General features: G+C 40.2%; 1 protein-coding gene across 13 annotated transcripts in view; it reads left to right on the forward strand.

The window, feature by feature from the left end:
• The window catches only part of EBPL (EBP like), a 94,865-nt gene extending 74,855 nt beyond the window's left edge, over positions 1 to 20,010 (forward strand). For 7 of the 13 annotated variants that reach the window (XR_009536657.1, XR_009536656.1, XR_009536658.1 and 4 more), the window contains 5 exons: positions 1,701 to 1,821; positions 4,709 to 4,769; positions 5,284 to 5,436; positions 6,459 to 6,586; positions 19,653 to 20,010. The gene's annotated coding sequence lies outside the window, so the exon portion shown is untranslated. Of the gene's footprint in view, positions 1 to 1,700; positions 1,897 to 4,708; positions 4,770 to 5,283; positions 5,437 to 6,458; positions 6,587 to 19,652 lie in introns of all 13 variants that reach the window. The other 6 variants (XR_009536653.1, XR_009536652.1, XR_009536661.1 and 3 more) reach the window with 5 other exon arrangements.
• Positions 20,011 to 20,271: the final 261 nt, after the last annotated feature.

Here is a 20,271-nt window from a genome sequence, read left to right on the forward strand (position 1 = left end):
ATTTCTATGTTTAGGTGCTGTGATTGTGCCTGAGCACTTATGATGGAAACAGAGATTCTCTTACTACATTTACCTTCCTTTTATTTATTCCTTATCTTTTAGTTAAAGCATTATATTGATTTTCTTTCAAGACCATGTGGGCAGGTAGATTCTATCATTTCTGATTTTCATTTCTTGATTTTAAAATATTGGACATTGTAAAATATGCGTTATGTAAAACAAAAGGTGAGTTGCTGTTTGGGGCCCCTCCCATAGGAGGAGATAGTTGGATAGAGGAAAGGATGAGTGAGGACCAGTCATGAGGGAACCAGGTGGAATGACAATGGGGGACCCCACATCGGAAGTCATGGATGGTGACAGCCAGAGGGTACAGCTTCTTGCTGTCTGATCAGTGAAGTCTGTTCCTTCAAGGCAGTGTGCAGTCTCACCCTCATGGATTCTGGCTTCTAGTGTCCTATGGGCCCCCTTGGAGCAGAACAGTGTCCCACCATATGCTCAGTATTGCACAGGGGACAGGTACAGGAGCAAGTCAACCACCCTAAAACTCCACATTCATCGTGGGTGGGAATTTTTGTGTATGAAGATCTAAATCAGGCATAAGGTACAGTAGACACTAATTGCAAAGATATTTATAATATATAAATATTTTTATTTTATTTTTTCATATACTTTTTAAAGAGATATATCTGTGATAGCTCTGTGCCCTTCCATGCTTTTCCTAGGCAATTGGTTTCATGGAATATTGCTGATATATTGCCCTCCACAGATCTTCCCAGAACACAGAACTCTGTCTGCCTGTGCTTTTCTAGTACTTTAACTACACATGAGGCTCTCCTAACAGAGGGTGAATCAATAGGAAACATTCTACAAGAAATATTTATTCTGCAAATGGCCTGTGGAAGCTGCTTCCCTGTGTTCCCTAAATCCTGGGTTTGGGATGCTCTGTGCCTGCCTCACAGCGTCTGAAGAGCTGGGCTGACTTCCTGGTACATCTTCCCCAGTGCCTACGTGGAGTGTCCTAGGCCTGGGACTCCTGATGGGAGGCCTTCCCAGAGCACAGCTGTGGGCCCACATCTGCATCTCTGCTGCCCGCGCCTTCAGCTCTGGGCTCAGCCGCCTGGATTATTTTGAAATCCGTCTAATGGCCTTAGTGGAGAGAAGACAAATGCCCTTTGTGTGCCCCACTACTATCACTCATATTTTCTCATCTTTCCTCCCTTTTTTGGCCAGAGTTTCTTCAACAATCCACAGCCCCCTTATTTCTTGTGTTCCGTTGCACTTAATAATCGGTTTGCCAGTTACAGTCCGGCCTAATTATAGCTGTTCCACGTGGGTGTAACCAGAGTGTACATACCCGTCTGTATTCTGATTTATTTCATTTAAGTCTATATAGAAAATTACACAGCCTTACCCCTACATAGTCTCCACTAAAAACTTTTGTGTTGGCTTCATAACTATATTACATCAAGGAGAAATACTATGATTCTAAAATAATGCTGAATTAAAGATTTTGTGAATAAAGTTTTCCTCTTCATTTGGATTATTTCCATTGGCTGAATTGCCAGAGTTGGTATTTCTAGGACGGAAGAAATGAACGCTTTACGGCTTGCTCAGATCTGACAATATGTCATCCTGTTGCACTACGAGTTACGCCTTGATTTTACAAGTTGGATTTTTCTTTTTCTTTTTTTCTTTTACAGACTGTCCAGCCCTCCCGTTCCCAGGCTCAAAGCACCCATGCTTTGAGTTCCTCAGCCTTCAGAGAGGAGGTGGTAGCTGGATGTACTGTCCCCAGACACTGTTGTGGGGAAAAGCTTCCAGGTGCTGCAGAGATTGGGGAATAGAGGAAGCGTTCCCACTGTTTTTGATGTAATGATGATAATGGTAACGGTACTGGTAGGCACCATTTACTGGGTTCTTTATGTTAGGCGTTTAATGATCTCATTTCCTCCTCTTGACCACTGTGCCAGGTAGGTATCGTTATCACCATTTTATTAAGAAAAAGCTGAGGTTCAGAGAGGCGAAGTAACTATGCTTTCAGCTGCAAGTGGCTGAGCTAGGTTTTCTTATGATCTCACTCGACCGTAGGTAAGGAGGGAGGAGGTCCCAGGTTGGTTCAGCAGCTCAGCAGTGTCATCCAGGAGCCAGTCTCTCTCCACATTTCTGCGTTGGCATCAACTTGTGGGTGATGTTTCCTTCCCTCGGTGCAGCAACACCAAGCTTCTCATCCTCACACAACCAAATTCAAAAGCAGGAAGAAGGGAAAGGTGGCAGTCTTCTCATGTGTTTGTGTGCATGTGTGTGTGTGTATTTATTTTATCAGGAAGGAAATCTTCCCCCAAAGCCTCCCAGTCAATTTTATCTGATATCTCATTGTCCAAGAGAATGAAATGACTTGATTTGACCAGGCAGGGTTCACCTCTGAGCGTACTGTCTCTGTCTCTCGAGAGCTGAATAAAATTGCGCTATTCTTAGTGAGAAGAAAGTGGGAATCGTGTTGGGTGGGCAACAGTATCGACTGCATTTCCCCAGCATTCCATGGTAGAGGGTTGTCTTCTTACATACATGCTTTCTTCCAAGATCTCTTTAACATGAGCTAACAGTGTGTGTGTGTGCACACGCGTGTGTGTGCCAGCAGGCACGTCCCAGGTGCTCACACTTGGTTGCTTGTGTAGCCTGGTCATCGAGTCCAAAGATAAGAAATCAGTGGAAATGCTGCAGTAATTCTTGCTTGCTATCTTGCAAATGAGAGACAGGGCAGGATAGCGAGGCTGGGTTAGTGAGGCACCATCATGTATTAAGGAAGAAGGCAGGTTGAAGAACGAGGAGATCTCGATTCTAGCCCCAGATCTGCTACTTTCTATCTGTGTTACCTTGGGTAAGTTATTTAATCTTTCTGAATCTCAGTTTTCTCATCTGTAAAGCAAGAAGGTTGGACTAGGTCATCTCTAAATTTTGTTCAGCTCTAACATTCTATAGTTACAGTGCAGTTTTTACTGAGCAGCTATGAGCAGTGCTCTGTACAGTCTATCACATTATTTTTTTTTTACATTATCTTTTTAAAAACCTTTCAAAATGCATCTGCATGCCATATGAATGGAAGAAGTCAACATTATTCATGTATATGGAGACTAGGACATCATGTAACAGAATTAGGTACAGAATATAGTATTCCAGACTCTTTTTAAATGTCTTTATTTTGCATTACAAATTGTACTTTGAGGTATTATCACTTTAACTGGCTTGTGTTTTACATTTACAGCACAGCTCATCTTCCAGAACTTTTCACTGTTTCTAGTTTCCATTTTATTGGAAACACCATCTCTTTATAACTGAGTAGAGAACATGGCAGAGTCGGGGGAAAGCTTTGCGCCTGTCTCTTTTACTCTCTCTCTCTCTCTCACTCTGAACATAAATAGTATCTTGACAGCTGATCTTTGTCGTTTAGAAAAAACACATGAAAAGGAAACAGCAGTGGGTGATCTGCTTTCTGAAACAGTGTAAGAAAGATCTGAAGAGTGTTAGCTCTGCACTGAAGCTCCTTCAGCTTCTGCTTTTACAATATTTGCAGGAAGTTTCCTGACACTAAGGGGGAAAAGAAACAGTGGCCAGAGACTGTCTCCTGAAAATATGCAGGAAGGATAATATGGAGGCCAAGACGGACGTGTGTGATGAGCTCCAGCCGTGCCTCAAAACAGGAACTGATGACAGGGAGGTTTTGCTATTTATCTTCCAGGGTTGTTTTAATATGCAAAGTAGGTCCTCAGCGGCAGCTGCTATTCCGTCAGCCACATTTCCTGAACTGGATAGTGTATTTTTAGTTGACAGGAAAAAAAAACCACTTGGTTAGGAAGGAGCTCGGATGGTCACGTCTCAGAAACTCAGATCAGCACTTGAGACTTTACTACATTTCCCAGATGAGTTACTGTCACTCTGGGCAGCAAGCAACAGAGTGTTTACTTCAATTCTCTTCCTTATATTAAAAATCATTATATAAGGTATGATGAATATATTTTTCTGTATAAGCGTCAAACAACATAAAAGTCTACAAGGTGAAATTCCTAAGCTCACCGCCAAATCACTACTCCCCTCCTTAGAGATAACCCACAGTTTGATGTACATTTTTACAGTGGTATTTCTATAATATACTCACATATTTTGGAGCAGACAGATATTTTATTTTTTTTTGTTTGATTAGGTCTTTTTTTAATGTAATTGTGATATCTGTAACATTTCATTTAACAATATTGCAGCGATTTCTCCATGTTAGTACATATAAGTCTACCTTGGTTATCTTTTGTTACTATTTTTAAAAATAATTTATTAAATATTGAGAAGGCCATAAGAAGTATAATACTAAAACAGGTGAAATTATGTGACCCTAGAGATTTTCAGAATCTGCAGGAGACCTTTCTAGAACAGGGAGTGCTGCAGCTTCCCCTGGCTGCACAGGTATCGATAAGATGGGAGATCAATGGCTGCTCTGGAGGGAAGGCAGAGCATTCCCCAAAGAATGGGTGTTTACACAACATAGGATTGTTCAGATACTTTTGGCCCCTAGCAAACATTGCCTAAGTGGTGTTCTTGAGGTTGGTACATACCTATGCTTGGGAAAGATGTGGAGGCTGGAGGAGGTGAGGAGATGGGGAGAAATCTGGAGTGTAGAGAAGCTTGGATTTCCGTTGACACACTTTTTTTTTTCCCCTAGAGATATACTGACACACAGTCACTGGATTAAATTGATGCTCCCATCTCAATTAACTCATTAGGTAGGAATAACAAATTTACATACCATTGTGTGGGCTTATTCTCATGAACCCTCCATCCAAAAAAGTAAAAAAAGGAAAGAAAAAAGGAAGATGTGGGGTTTTTTAAACCCTCAAACACTGAAAACTTTTCTTCCCTTTAACTGCTTTCCCCAGTCACATCAGGTGAGTTATATGTGAAATTGATATTTCAGAGTTTGCCGTGGTAGAAAAAGAAAGAAGTAGGAATAAGACTTTAAGAAAGGAAAGAGGGACATGTAAAAACTATATCAGGATATGAATACCAATGCCCCACCCCTAATCATTTGAAATAAGTGTTAGAGGCAGCAGCAATACCGGATTTCCATTTAGTCACCCGCTAGATCTGTTGCCTTTTAAACAACTTTAGATACCATTTTTATTTTGATAAATGCAGGGAGAGGGCAGGAAAATGTCTGCCTGGCGTGTTACAACATATTAAGCTAAAACTCTAGGAAATGGTGACTCCTGTATAAATTCTGATTCTCCTTCTTCCTAGGGGTGTTTTATCCATACCTGAAGACTCCTTGGAGATCCCTATTGTAAGATTGGGAACTCTGCCTTCTAATCCGGCTCATTGATTCACTTCTGAGTGGACTGAGACAAATCCTACCAATTGTTGAATTTGTTTCCTTGTTTGTGAAGCACTGAAGTAAGTAATCCTCTTGTGGAAGTGCCTGGGCCACCTTTTAAAAGTTGGTCACCCCTGTAGCGGGATCGGAAATATTGCAGTTATTTTTGGAGTTGGATGAAGAAATCTATCTTGAAATTAAAAAGTAGTTAAACCTATAGCATTTACCATAGCTGGGTTTGAATTTCGTATCAAAGACAGTGTCAAATCTAGGTTGGTTAATAAATAAACTAGAAGCAAACACAATAAATGGGAATAAAACATTTAACAGATGTTAAGTTTGGCTCACGCCACACGGTGGCAGGCTTACTCTGTGTTGTGCTTCCTTTTCAAGCAGCAAATCTAAATGCTTGCATTTAACTACGTTAAATCTTTTTAGAAAGTTATCTTTTAGAAAGTTAACTTTTAGAAAGTATGACATAAGTTATTAATTTGTCAAGATTATATTTTCTTATAAAGTGTACTTTACGTTGTATGATACCTGAGCAGCAGTGATTTGAGCCTTCAACAGGACATTCTACCTCTAGATCTCAATTCATCACTAAAATGATGGGCTTGGGTTACTTACAGTTCTAAAATTGTCATACCTCTCCTATAACTAAAAAAAGCCTAAACATTCTTCTTCAGTAACAAGAATTTCAGTCATATTGCAGTTAACTTGATAAGGAATATAGTTTTTTAGTTAGATTGCCTAGATTTGAATTTGAGTTCTGTCATTTATTAACCGTGAGGTAAGGAACTTCACAAATTCCAGTTTCCTCACCTGTAAAGTGCTATAAATTATACTACATATCCAACGGGGTTGTTAGGATTAAATGCGGAAAAATGTATGTGTGGCAGAGACTCGCAAACTGTTCACCAAATCATTTCTTTTTTTTCCTGGATAATCAGCTAAACCACATTTCACATCGTCACCTGCAGTTAATTGTGGTCATAAGACTGAATTCTGGCCAATGGAATGTAAGAGAAAGAAATTCATGTCACTTCTAGGCTCAGCTCTCAAAAATCTCCCATTGTGATCTTTGTTCTTTGAACTTCTGCAGTTTCCCCGGAAGCTACTTGTTAAAGATGTCAGGAAAGCGATCTTCAGGAAATGGAAGGAAACTTGGTCCCGAAGCACGGTGTGGAGGAGAGCTTTATGCCTGTTAGAAACACTTGTTTTGGACTTTACGTAAGTGAGAAATAAACTTTGATTTTGTTAAGCCACTGAGATTCTGGGATTTATCTGTTATGGCAGCTAGCATTAACTAAAATAGCATGTAAAGCACTTAGCACAGTACCTGTTTAATAAATATTAGATGTTATCAATATCATGACTCTTAATAATACAGACCAAGAGCCTAAAACTCTGAACTTAAAACACAAGCATAGTATGGAAATCTCTTCTGCAGTATACAAGACTTGGGCCCCCCCCCTTTTTTAAAAAAAAACTAGAGAAATAAAGTTGCGTGTAGAAGTAGGAAAAATCTGAACAGTTCATGTACGTAACTTGTAGAAAGTCAGTATTTTGTATTTATATTTGCTACATACACTTTGGGGAAAAAATTAACAATATAAAAGAAGAAAAATTGAATTAAAAATTTAAGTTGGTACTATCTTTAAAATAATATATTTTAAAAATTGAAGTATAGTTGATGTACTATATCATGTAAGTTTTAGGTGTCCACCATAGTGATTCACAATTTTTAAAGGCTGTATTCCATTTATAGCTATTATAAAATATTGGCTGTATTCCCTGTGTTGTACTATATATCCCTGTAGGTTATGTATTATATACACAGTATATTCTATACATAGTTTGTACCTCTTAATCCCTTACCCCTATTTTGCCCCACCCCCTTTCCCTCTCCCCACTGGTAACTACTAGTTTGTTCTTTATATCTGTGTAAAATAATATTTCAAATTGTTTCTTCCTTCTGATGACTTCAGTGTTATGATTCATTCAATGATTTCTCTTAGTACTTCACACAACGCTTATCTTTCTTTCTTGAAAATGTCTTTTCTTGGCTCCAACACTTTCCGATATTTTAACACTTTTGCTCATGCCTATTCCCAGTTCTCTTAAAGCCCAGATAAAATTTCGCATATTCAAAGACTTCCAAGACATCCTGGTTGGAAAGGATCCTACTTACGCTGAACTGTAACATTTATACAATCCAAGGCTCTTAACCATTTGCTCTCTTCTATAGTAGAGTTTATTTTCAGGTGGGTTTATAGAGCTTGCTTCTCCTTAACAGACTGTAAACTACCTGATGAGAGAGACTGTGTTTTTTGTTTTGTTTTGTTTTGTTCTAACATCTTTATTGGAGTATAATTGCTTTACAATGGTGTGTTAGTTTCTGCTTTATAACAAAGTGAATCAGCTATACATATACATATATCTCCATATCGCCCTCCTCTTGCATCTCCCTCCCACCCTCCCTATCCCACCCCTCTAGGTGGACACAAAGCACCGAGCTGATCTCCCTGTGCTATGCGGCTGCTTCCCTCTAGCTATCTATTTTACATTTGGTAGTGTATATAAGTCCATGCCTCTCTCTCACTTCGTCCCAGCTTACCCTTCCCCCTCCCCATGTCCTCAAGTCCATTCTCTACATCTGAGTCTTTATTCCAGTCCTGCCCCTAGGTTCTTCAGAACCATATTTTTTTTAAATTCCATATATATGTGTTAGCATACGGTATTTGTTTTTCTCTTTCTGACTTACTTCACTCTGTATGACACACTCTAGGTCCATCCACTTCACTACAAATAAGTCAATTTCATTTCTTTTTACGACTGAGTAATATTCCATTGTATACATGTGCCACATCTTCTTTATCCATTCATCTGTCGATGGACACTTATGTTGCTTCCATGTCCTGGCTGTTGTAAATAGAGCTGCAATGAACATTGTGGTACATGACTCTTTCTGAATTATGGTTTTCTCAGGGTATATGCCCAGTAGTGGGATTGCTGGGTCATATGGTAGTTCTAGTTTTAGATTTTTAAGGAACCTCTATACTGTTCTCCATAGTAGCTGTATCAATTTACATTCCCACCAACAGTGCAAGAGGGTTCCCTTTTTTCCAACCCTCTCCAACGTTTATTGTTTGTAGATTTTTTGATGATGGCCATTCTGACTGGTGTGAGGTAGTTTTGATTTGCATTTCTCTAATGATTAGTGATGTTGAGCATCCTTTCATGTGTTTGTTGGCAATCTGTATATCTTCTTTGGAGAAATGTCTATTTAGGTCTTCTGCCCGTTTTTGGATTGGGTTGTTTGTTTTTTTGATATTGAGTTGCATGAGCTGCTTGTAAATTTTGGAGATCAATCCTTTGTCAGTTGCTTCATTTGCAAATATTTTCTCCCATTCTGTGGGTTGCCTTTTCATCTTGTTTATGGTTTCCTTTGCTGTGCAAAAGCTTTTAGTTTCATTAGGTCCCATTTGTTTATTTTTGTTTTTATTTCCATTTCTCTAGGAGGTGGGTGAAAAAGGATCTTGCTGTGATTAATGTCAAAGAGTGTTCTGCCTATGTTTTCCTCTAAGAGTTTTATAGTGTCTGGCCTTACATTTAGGTCTTTAATCCATTTTGAGTTTATTTTTGTGTACGGTGCTAGGGAGTGTTCTAATTTCATTCTTTTACATGTAGCTGTCCAGTTTTCCCAGCACCACTTATTGAAGAGGCTGCCTTTCTCCATTGTATACTCTTGCCTCCTTTATCAAAAATAAGGTGACCATAGGTGCATGGGTTTATCTCTGGGCTTTCTATCCTGTTCCATTGATCTATATTTCTGTTTTTGTGCCAGTACCATACTCTCTTGATTACTGTAGCTTCATAGTATGGTCTGAAATCTGGGAGCCTGATTCCTCCAGCTCCATTTTTCTTTCTCAAGATTGCTTTGGCTATTCAGGGTCTTTTGTGTTTCCATACAAACTGTGAAATTTTTTGTTCTAGTTCTGTGAAAAATGCCATTGGTAGTTTGATAGGGATTGCATTGAATCTGTAGATTGCTTTGGGTAGTTAGTCATTTTCACAACATTGATTCTCCCAATCCAAGAACATGGTATATCTCTCTATCTGTTGGTATCATCTTTAATTTCTTTCATCAGTGTCTTATCATTTTCTGCATACAGGTCTTTTGTCTCCATAGGTAGATTTATTCCTAGGTATTGTATTCTTTTTGTTGCAGTGGTAAATGTGAGTGTTTCCTTAATTTCTCTTTCATATTTTTCATCATTAGTGTATAGGAATGCAAGCAATATCTGTGCATTAATTTTGTATCCTGCTAACTTTACCAAATTCATTGATTAGCTCTAGTAGTTTTCTGGTGGCATCTTTAGGATTCTCTATGTATAGTATGATGCCATCTGCAAACAGTGACAGCTTTACTTCTTCTTTTCCGATTTAGATTCCTTTTATTTCTTTTCCTTCTCTGATTGCTGTGGCTAAAGCTTCCAAAACTATGTTGAATAATAGTGGTGAGAGTGAACAACCTTGTCTTGTTCCTGATCTTAGTGGAAATGATTTCATTTTTTCACCATTGAGGATGATGTTCGCTGTGGGTTTGTCATATATGGCCTTTATTATGTTGATGTAAGTTCCCTCTATGCCTACTTTCTGGAGAGTTTTTTTTTTATCATAAATGGGTGTTGAATTTTGTCAAAAGCTTTCTCTGCATCTATTGAGATGATCATATGGTTTTTCTCGTTCAATTTGTTAATATGGTGTATCACATTGATTGATGTGCGTATATTGAAGAATCCTTGCATTCCTGGGATAAACCCCACTTGATCATGGCGTATGATCCTTTTAATGTGCTGTTGGGTTCTGTTTGCTAGTATTTTATTGAGGATTTTTGCATCTATGTTCATCAGTGATATTGGCCTATAGTTTTCTTTTTTTGTGACATCTTTGTCTGGTTTTGGTATCAGGGTGATGGTGGCCTCGTAGACTGAGTTTGGGAGTGTTCCTCCCTCTGCTATATTTTAGAAGAGTTTGAGAAGGATAGGTGTTAGCTCTTCTCTAAATGTTTGATAGAATTCTCCTGTGAAGCCATATGGTCCTGGGTGTTGTTTGTTGGAAGATTTTTAATCACAGTCTCAATTTCAGTGCTTGTGATTGGTCTGTTCATATTGTCTATTTTGTCCTGGTTCAGTCTTGGAAGGTTGTGCATTTCTAAGAATTTGTCCATTTCTTCCAGGTTGTCCATTTTATTGGCATAGAGTTGCTTGTAGTAATCTCTCATGATCCTTTATGTTTCTGCAGTGTCAGTTGTTACTTCTCCTTTTTCATTTCTAATTCTATTGATTTGAGTCTTCTCCCTTTTTTTCTTGATGAGTCTGGCTAATGGTTTATCAATTTTGTTTATCTTCTCAAAGAACCAGCTTTTAGTTTTATTGATCTTTGCTATCGTTTCCTTCATTTCTTTTTCATTTATTTCTGATCTGATTTTTATGATTTCTTTCCTTCTGCTAACTTTGGGGGTTTTTTTGTTCTTCTTTCTCTAATTGCTTTAAGTGTAAGGTTAGGTTGTTTATCTGAGATGTTTCTTGTTTCTTGAGGTAGGATTGTATTCTATAAACTTCCCTCTTAGAACTGCTTTTGCTGCATCCCATAGGTTTTGGGTCATCATTTTTTCACTGTCACTTGTTTCTAGGTATTTTTTTATTTCCTCCTTGATTTCTTCAGTGATCTCTTGGTTATTAACTAGTGTAGTGTTTAGCCTCCATGTGTTTGCATTTTTTTACACACTTTTCCCTGTAATTGATCTAGTCTCATAGCATTGTGATTGGAAAATATACTTGATAATCATATCAATTTTCAATTTTCTTAAATTTACCAAGGCTTGATTTGTGACCCAAGATAAGATCTATCCTGGAGAATGTTCCATGAGCACTTGAGAAGAAAGTGTATTCTGTTGTTTTGGGATGGGATGTCCTATAACTATCAATTAAGTCCATCTTGTTTAATGTATCATTTAAAGCTTTTGTTTCCTTATTTATTTTCATTTTGGATGGTTTGTCCATTGGTGAAAGTGGGGTGTTAAAGTCCCCTACTATGATTGTGTTACTGTCCATTTCCCCTTTTATGGCTGTTAGCATTTGCCTTATGTATTGAGGTGCTCCTATGTTGGGTCCATAAATATTTACAATTGTTGTATCTTCTTCTTGGATTCATCCCTTGCTTATTTCGTAGTGTCCTTCTTTGTCTCTTTATTTTAAAGTCTATTTTGTCTGATATGAGAATTGCTACTCCAGCTTTCTTTTGATTTCCATTTGCATGGAATATCTTTTTCCATCCCCTCAATTTTAGTCTGTATGTGTCCCTAGGTCTGAAGTGGGTTTCTAGTAGACAGCATATATAAGGGTCTTGTTTTTGTATCCATTCAGCCAGTCTATGTCTTTTGGTGGGAGCATTTAATCCATTTACATTTAAGGTAATTATTGATATGTATGTACCTATTACCATTTTCTTAATTGTTTTGGGTTTGTTATTGTAGGTCTTTTCCTTCTCTTGTGTTTCCTGCCTAGAGAAGTTCCTTTAGCATTTGTTGTAAAGCTGGTTTGGTGGTGCTGAATTCTCTGAGTTCTACTTGTCTGTAAATGTTTTAATTTCTCCATCGAATCTGAATGAGGTCCTTGCTGGGTAGAGTAATCTTGGTTGTAGGTTTTTCCCTTTCATCACTTTAAATATGTCCTACCACTCCCTTCTGGCTTGCAGAGTTTCTGCTGAAAGATTAGCTGTTAACCTTATGGGGATTCCCTTGCATGTTATTTGTTGTTTTTCCCTTGCTGCTTTTAATATTTTTTCTTTGTATTTAATTTTTGATAGTTTTAGTAATATGTTTCTTGACGTGTTTCTCCTTGGATTTATCCTGTATGGGACTCTCTGTGCTTCCTGGACTTGATTAACTATTTCGTTTCCCATATTAGGGAAGTTTTCAACTATAATCTCTTCAAATATTTTCTCAGTCCCTTTCTTTTTCTCTTCTTCTTCTCGGATCCCTATGATTCAAATGTTGGTGTGTTTAATGTTGTTCCAGAGGTCTCTAAGACTGTCCTCAATTCTTTTCAATTTTTCTTCTTTGTTCTGCTCTGCAGTAGTTATTTCCACTATTTTATCTTCCAGGTCACTTATCTGTTCTTCTGCCTCAGTTATTCTGCTATTGATTCCTTCTAGAGAATTTTTAATTTCATTTAGTGTGTTGTTCATCATTGTTTGTTTGCTCTTTAGTTCTTCTAGGTCCTTGTTAAGCATTTCTTGTATTTTCTCCATTCTATTTCCAAGATTTTGGATATCTTTACTATCATTACTCTGAATTCTTTCTCAGGTGGAGTGCCTATTTCCTCTTCATTTGTTTGGACTGGTGGGTTTTTACCTTGCTCCTTCATCTGCTGTGTGTTTCTCTGTCTTCTCATTTTGCTTAACTTACTGTGTTTGGGGTCTCCTCGCAGGCTGCATTTCGTAGTTGCCATTGTTTTTGGTGTCTGCCCCCAGTGGCTAAGGTGGTTCATGGGCTGGGTAGGCTACCTGGTGGAGGGGACTAGAGCCTGTGTTCTGGTGGATGAGGCTGGATCTTGTCTTTCTGGTGGGCAGGTCCACGTCTGGTGGTGTGTTTTGGGGTGTCTGTGACGTTATTATGATTTTAGGCAGTCTCTCTGCTAATGGGTGGGGTTGTGTTCCTGTCTTGCTAGTTGTTTGGCATAGGGTGTCCAGCACTGTAGCTTGCTGGTCATTGAGTGGAGCTGGGTCTTAGCATTGAGATGGAGATCTCTGGGAGAGCTTTTGCTGTTTGATATTACGTGGAGCCAGGAGGTCTCTAGTGGACCAGTGTCCTGAACTCGGCTCTCCCACCTCAGAGGCACAGGTCTGACACCCGGCCAGAGCACCAAGAGCCTATCAGCCACATGCCTCAGAAGAAAAGGGAGAAAAAAAGAAATAAAGACAGAAAAAAATAAAATAAAGTTATTAAAATAAGAAATAATTATTAAAAATAAAAAAATTAAAAAGTAATAAAAAAAGAAAAAAAAAAAAAGAAAGAAAGAAGAGAGCAACCAAACCAAAAAACAAATCCACCAATGATACCAAGTGCTAAAAACAGTAATTAAAAAAAAAAAAAGGACAGACAGAACTCTGGGACAAATGGTAAAAGCAAAGCTATACAGAGAAAATCACACAAAGAAGCATACACATACACACTCACAAAAAGAGAAAAAGGAAATATATATATATATATATATATATATATATATATATATAAAGGAGGAAGAGCGCAACCAAATCAATAAACAAATCTAACAATGATAATAAACTCTAAATACTAAACTAAGATAAACATAAAACCAGAAACAAATTAGATGCAGAAAGCAAACCCCAAGTCTACAGTTGCTCCCAAAGTCCACCGCCTCAATTTGGGATGATTTGTTGTTTGTTCAGGTATTCCACAGATGCAGGGTACATCAAGTTGATCGTGGAGATTTAATCTGCTTCTCCTGAGGCTTTTGGGAGAGATCTCCCTTTCTCTTCTTTGTTCGCACAGCTCCTGGGGTTCAGCTTTGCATTTGGCCCCGACGCTGCATGTAGGTCACCTGAGGGCATCTGTTCCTGCTGTTACAGGACGGGGTTAAAGGAGCAGCTGATTAGGGGGCTCTGGCTCACTCAGGCTGGGGGGAGGGAGGGGTATGGATGAGGGGCGAACCTGCGGCGGCAGAGGCCGGAGTGACATTGCACCAGCCTGGGGTGCGCCATGTGTTCTCCCAGGGAAGTTGTCCCTGGATCATGGGACCCTGGCCATGGCGGGCTGCACAGGCTCCCGGGAGGGGAGGTGTGGATGGTGGCCTGTGCTCGCACACAGGCTTCTTGGTGGCGGCAGCAGCAGCGTTAGCGTTTCATGCCCGTCTCTGGGGTCTGAGCTGTTAGCCGCGGCTCACGCCCGTCTCTGGAGCTCGTTTAGGCAGTGCTCTGAATCTCCTCTTCTCGTGCACCCCAAAACAATAGTTTCTTGTCTCTTAGGCAGCTCCAGACTTTTTCCTGGACTCCCTCCCAGCTAGTTGTGGCGCACTAGCCCCCTTCAGGCTGTGTTCATGCCACCAACCCCAGTCCTCTCCCTGGGATCCGACCTCCGAAGCCCGAGCCTCAGCCCCCATTCCCCGCCCAGCCCGGCGGGTGAGCAGACAAGCCTCTTGGGCTGGTGAGTGCCAGTCGGCCCTGATCCTCTGTGCGGGAATCTCTCCACTTTGTCCCCCGCACCCCTGCTGTGGCTGTGCTCTCCTCTGTGGCTCCGAAGCTTTCCCCCTCAGCCACCCACAGTCTCCGCCCACGAAGGGGCTTCCTAGTGTGTGGAAACCTTTCCTCCTTCACAGCTCCCTCCCATTGGTGCAGGTCCCGTCCCTATTCTTTTGTCTCTGTTTTTTCTTTTTTCTTTTGCCCTACCCAGGTACGTGGGGAGTTTCTTGCCTTTTGGGAAGTCTGAGGTCTTCTGTTCAGTAGGTGTTGTGTAGGAGCTGTTCCACATGTAGATGTATTTCTGATGTATTTGTGGGGAGGAAGGTGATCTCCACGTCTTACTCCTCTGCTGTCTTGAAGGTCTCCTCGAGATCTTCTGTGGTATTGCCCACAGAAAAGAGTAGAGTTTTGTGCAAATAGTTATTGATACTAGACTCACTGGTATAAAAGTCCCAAGTATATGAGATTCCCCCTAACATTTTAGTATCTATCTTCCATGGAGTTTTATAAGAATGAAGAGCAACAGCTGAACAATACTTTATAATTGGGGAACAATAGTGGCAGAGATGGTATTTTATAGTTAATGGTTTCGGTTAGAGAAGTTTACAAAGAATACATTGGTGCCTGATTTTCCATTTTGAAATGAGGATGATTTTATATGTACTACTGGTTAAACTTATTTTGCTTTTTTCAGTCCATCCTAACTATTCATTTTTTTCCTTCTTTTTTGCATATTTGCTTAAGATGTTTTCCTTAAAAATATTAAAAGTAATAGATAAATTTTTTAACATTGTATATGCAACATCATAAGGACCTTAGAATGTTAAACTCTGAATCTTGCCTTTCGTCTTCAATGTGATTGCTGTGTAATATCCTAGTTTCACCCTGTGTTTACCCTCTAAAAATTAGTAATTTTTTATAGTCAGTGTTTACTTAGATTTACCAATGTATCTACTGATTTCTTTGCTCATTATTGATTCTTGCATTCTAATCCTTCCTCCTTGGTTTATTTTTCTTCTTTCTGCAAGGGTCTGTGAGTGGGAAACTCTCTTAGTCTTGGTTTGAAAATGTCTTTATTTTATCCTCACCTTTGAATGTTAGCTTAACTGGATAGAAAGTTCTAGATTAACAGATATTTTCCCCCATCATTTTGAAGATATTATTTCATTATCTTTGGCATCTATTGTTTGTAATAAGAAGCCAGCTTTGTATGTGTATTATTTCTTTGTAGGTGAATGTGACTTTTAGGCCCATCCTTAACATTTGTAGAACCCAGTGCAAAATTACAAATGGAGGCCCACATATCATATGTCTAAAAATTTATGAGTTAAAAATCAAGCCAAGGGCTTCCCTAGTGGCGCAGTGGTTGAGAGTCCGCCTGCCGATGCAGGGGACACGGGTTCGTGCCCCGGTCCGGAAAGATCCCACATGCCGCGGAGCGGCTGGGCCCGTGAGCCATGGCCGCTGGGCCTGCGCGTCCGGAGCCTGTGCTCTGCAACGGGAGAGGCCACAACAGTGAGAGGCCCGTGTACCGCAAAAAAAAAAAAAAAAAAAAAATCAAGCCAACAACTTGAATAAAATATATTCTATTGTGTCTTGACAAATACAGGTTTTTAATAACCTGGATGGCCAAGCCTTGAATTTAGTATTCTTGGAATCTTTGGGGTTCCATATTGGAACTTGGCACAGCAGGGAGGGAGTACCGTCCTGGTCCCTGTCCCAGAGTTCACCTCCCATCTTTTCCAATCCTGGCTTCATCTCACACTGCAAGGAGCTTTACACATATGCTTGGGGACACTCAACTTCCAAGCCCTACAACAGTCCCTCCCTGACCACCCCATGGCCCTAAGGGTGTGCAGTCTGTCTTAGGGGGGATGGATATAGGGAAGAGGTCCATGCAGATCATAGAAGTGGACTGGGAATTCCAGGGTCTTGGGCACCTGGAACATGGTTTGGAGGGAAGGGGCAAACTTTGGGTGGGCATGTTTCTTGATGCTGCAGTGACCTCCTTAATGGTTTCTTCCCATCCCATCTTTTTCCTCACTAGCAGAGAGAATTTTTTAAAAGTGCAAATCACAGCATTTTACACTCTTGCTTAAAAACCCTTTAAAGGCCTCCCATTGCATTTGAAAAAAAATCCTTTAAAAGGACTACAGATCTCTGGGTGGTACTTCAACAGGCTAAGCTCTTTGGGAAGAGCCTTTATCCAAGATGTTTCTCTTCCTAAGACACGCTCTCCTACCTGCTCTTCCCATGACTTCTATCATATAATTTTTGGCTTAAATGTCACCTCCTCTCCAAGTACACCTTCCCTGTGTTTGCTATTACTGCATCTTGCTCATCTCCTTCAGAGTACAAGTCATGAATTTATTTTACTTGTTTAGTGTCTTCTCCTTCAAACAGCAATCTACACTAAAGAGACTGTCAAAGATAAGATTTCCTGGTAAGTCGACTCTGAGATGATTAGCACATAGAAAGTTTATTAGGAGGGACTCTAATTAACACCTATTGAACAAAAGAAAGTAAGCCTGAGCAGCAATCATTCAGGGGAGGCTGGCTTCCCAGAAGGGGGCTGACTTTCAGCAAACCAGTTCTCTTCAGCTGAAGCGATTCCTAAGAGGGCTGCAGCTGTGTTCTGGGCAGGGCGGTATCACATGCAGGACGGTCCATGCCTTGCGCCACTGAGATCCACTTCCTTCACACGAATCTAAGGAGCAGTTCCTTCAGGACACTGGGGTGCCATTTTTCCTTGGGAAACTTATAAAGAGGAAGGTTAGTAAGATGAACTACAACCCCCCCTGCTGCTGCAGTTGGTCTTGAGGCTGCAACCAGTAGCCATCCTCTCCCTCCTCACTGTCAGTTAGCACCTCTGAAGGTTTAGGTGATTTACCCAGTGGAGTGACTCAGACTCTCTAAACCCATGGGTTCCAGTTACTGTTTACCATGCCCTTCTCAGGCTGCACCTGCCGCTCTTGTCCATTTGTCATCAAAATTGCACAAGGCAGTACTAAAAGATGTCTAAGTTGATTATCTGGGTGCCCCAAACACATGCTTCCCTGCCTCCACTGTGTAACAGTAGCCCTACTGCCTCTTGATGGTAAGAGTCAATTACGCCCACCAGGATCTTACTCTTGCCTGCTGGTCCTTGAAACGAGGGGCCCAAAGTACCTGGGTGGTGGTGTAGCCTAAAGTTCAATGGATATTCTTGCTGTGTTCCCTGGTAGAAATGTTCCCCCTCTGAGAAGCAAGACCTTTAAACCTGTGGTTACAGTTGTGAGGATGAAAAAGCAGAAATTCCCCAAGTGGGTCACTGGAATTGATGGTAAACAGGGACACTCCTGCTTCCACACTTGGATCTCATTCCCAGGTATTCTGGGGATACAGCACCATATAATGGTGATTGATTTAGAGCATTACTACATCCTTGAGGGTAGCACTTTATCCTCATAGGGTATCACCCCCAAGATGACGATTCAGCCAAGCTTTCAACAGGCTGCTCTATTGCTTATTAGGCCAGTAGCTTCTGGGTGTTTTGCCAAGGGATAGGTCCAGTGGATTCCACAGCCATGTGCCCACTGCTACCTCTCCTTTGTTATGAAGTGGATTCCTTGGTTGAATTCCATATTTAAGAAGCTCTTTCATCTGACAAAGGGCAAGGAAGCAATTCTAAACGGAGTGTATTGGATCACTTTTACACATAAAGGTGATCTTATGTGGGAGTGATATTGATACTATGAGAGGAGCAGTCTCATGCCAGGTCCAGGGAGCAAAGTAGGTTTATCTTTTTATTGTTTATTTATTTTTTTAACATCTTTATAGAAGTATAATTGCTTTACAATGGTGTGTTAGTTTCTGCCTTATAAATAAGTGAATCAGCTATACATATACATATATCCCCATATCTCCTCCCTCTTGCGTTTCCCTCCCACCCTCCCTATCCCACCCCGGGTTTATCTTTTTATGCCACCTGTTCAGCATAGTGTCTGCCTCAGTGCAGGTGAAGATATGAATCAGCAGAGTGGTCTACTTTAGCCAGGGCTAAGATGCTTGTTTGTTTATTTAATGTGTTTTCATGGTGAGCAAAGGCAATTCATCTGGTTCTTGGGGTGAGGGAAAAAAGGAATTAGAATTAAAATTCTTTTCCTAGTCTCCATTATCACTTCTCTCAAGCTTCCCCCTGCCCTGCCCTGTTTTATGCCATGTTTGTTTATCCCAACTATAAGAGCAGAAATTATCCCCAAAGTAGTTTGATCAATAAGGATTGAGGTTGTAAAACTCATTGTGACTGATCATGTTTACCTGTTCGGTTAAGCTAATTGAAAATCACGGTGGAATCTCCCTCTAGATAGAGTCTATATTTTATTACATTTGCAAAACCCTAAAAGTTATGTCATTCTCAATTCTCAGAAATAATGATGTTTTTGAGAATGTCAGACAGATTTCCTGACTATGAATTACATACACAGGTAAACAATCTTATATAGTGACCTAAATATTCCCTATTTAGCCATTGTAGGAGTTGGTGGTCCCCTGGCTTATCTCTCTCAATCTTGACCAGCCATGAGAAGAGGGAGGGGCAGAGAAGAAAAGGTGGAGATAATCTGAGTGCTCCCAGCTGTTTTCATTCTCTCAGGAGAAATAACATTCAAGTCTTTGAGGAAGTAACTGAAATCCCTTTTATTTTTGCTTGCTGACTGTCAAGAACTTTCTAGTGATGCATGAAAAACAAGTGTCCGCCTAGGGGGACCTTCAGAAGATTTTCTTGGCAAAGAAAATTGTGTAAGAGGTGCACTCAATCAAGTCCAGCTGAAGGAAGTGGGGCTGGATTGGCTGACCCCACACCTGCCCCAAATGACACCTACAGGAGAAGAGCACAGTGGAAGAAAAGGGAGCAAACAAAAGATGATGTTCTAATTTTCCATTTACTGAGAGATTACCTTTTGAAATGAACTTCTGAAGCCTCTAAGAGTGATTAGAATTGTTCTGTGTCCCACCTACCTTAACCCTTATGTTAACTGTGTTTCCCTAGGTTCTTGACAGATGCTTTTTACCAGCATGGTCCTGTATTAGCGTGACCACCAGGAGGAAGAGTCCTCGTCCTCGCGCGCCTTGGAGATAGAGCCCAGTTTCTTCTTAAAGTACTACTTGTAAATTGACAGCCTTTTGCCCTGTAGAAAAAGGTTAGAGAGCTCTAAAATAATCTTCTTTGGAACAACTAATTTTGCTGTTTTCAGATAACAATTATAGAGAGCTTCTGGAGCTGGAAAAAAAAAGTAAAAAAAAAAAAAAAGAAATCACCCAGCACTAGTGCACAGGTCAATTTTAGGTGAAGAGCCTAGGATTTGTCTAATGGAAAGTTACTCAATCCAATAAATGATACTAATAAATGGCTAATTCTTTCAAGTACATTAACGTTAACCTAATTAGGTTTCCTTTGTTCCAGATGTAAATGAGGTAATCAAGTCCAGCCAGTCAGGTGTTACTTGCTTTTCTTAAATAACACTGTTTCAGGCTTCCCTATCTTCGAACACACTGCTCTCTCTTCTGGAAGAGCCTTCCCTCCCTTTTTCATCTAACTACCACTTGTCCACGAAATTCACCTTCCCAGGAAGTTTTTTTCCTAACCCCCTGTATAATTCGTGGTCCCC

This window comes from Lagenorhynchus albirostris, chromosome 18, assembly GCF_949774975.1.
Source record: "Lagenorhynchus albirostris chromosome 18, mLagAlb1.1, whole genome shotgun sequence".
NCBI classification, from domain to species: Eukaryota; Metazoa; Chordata; class Mammalia; order Artiodactyla; family Delphinidae; genus Lagenorhynchus; species Lagenorhynchus albirostris.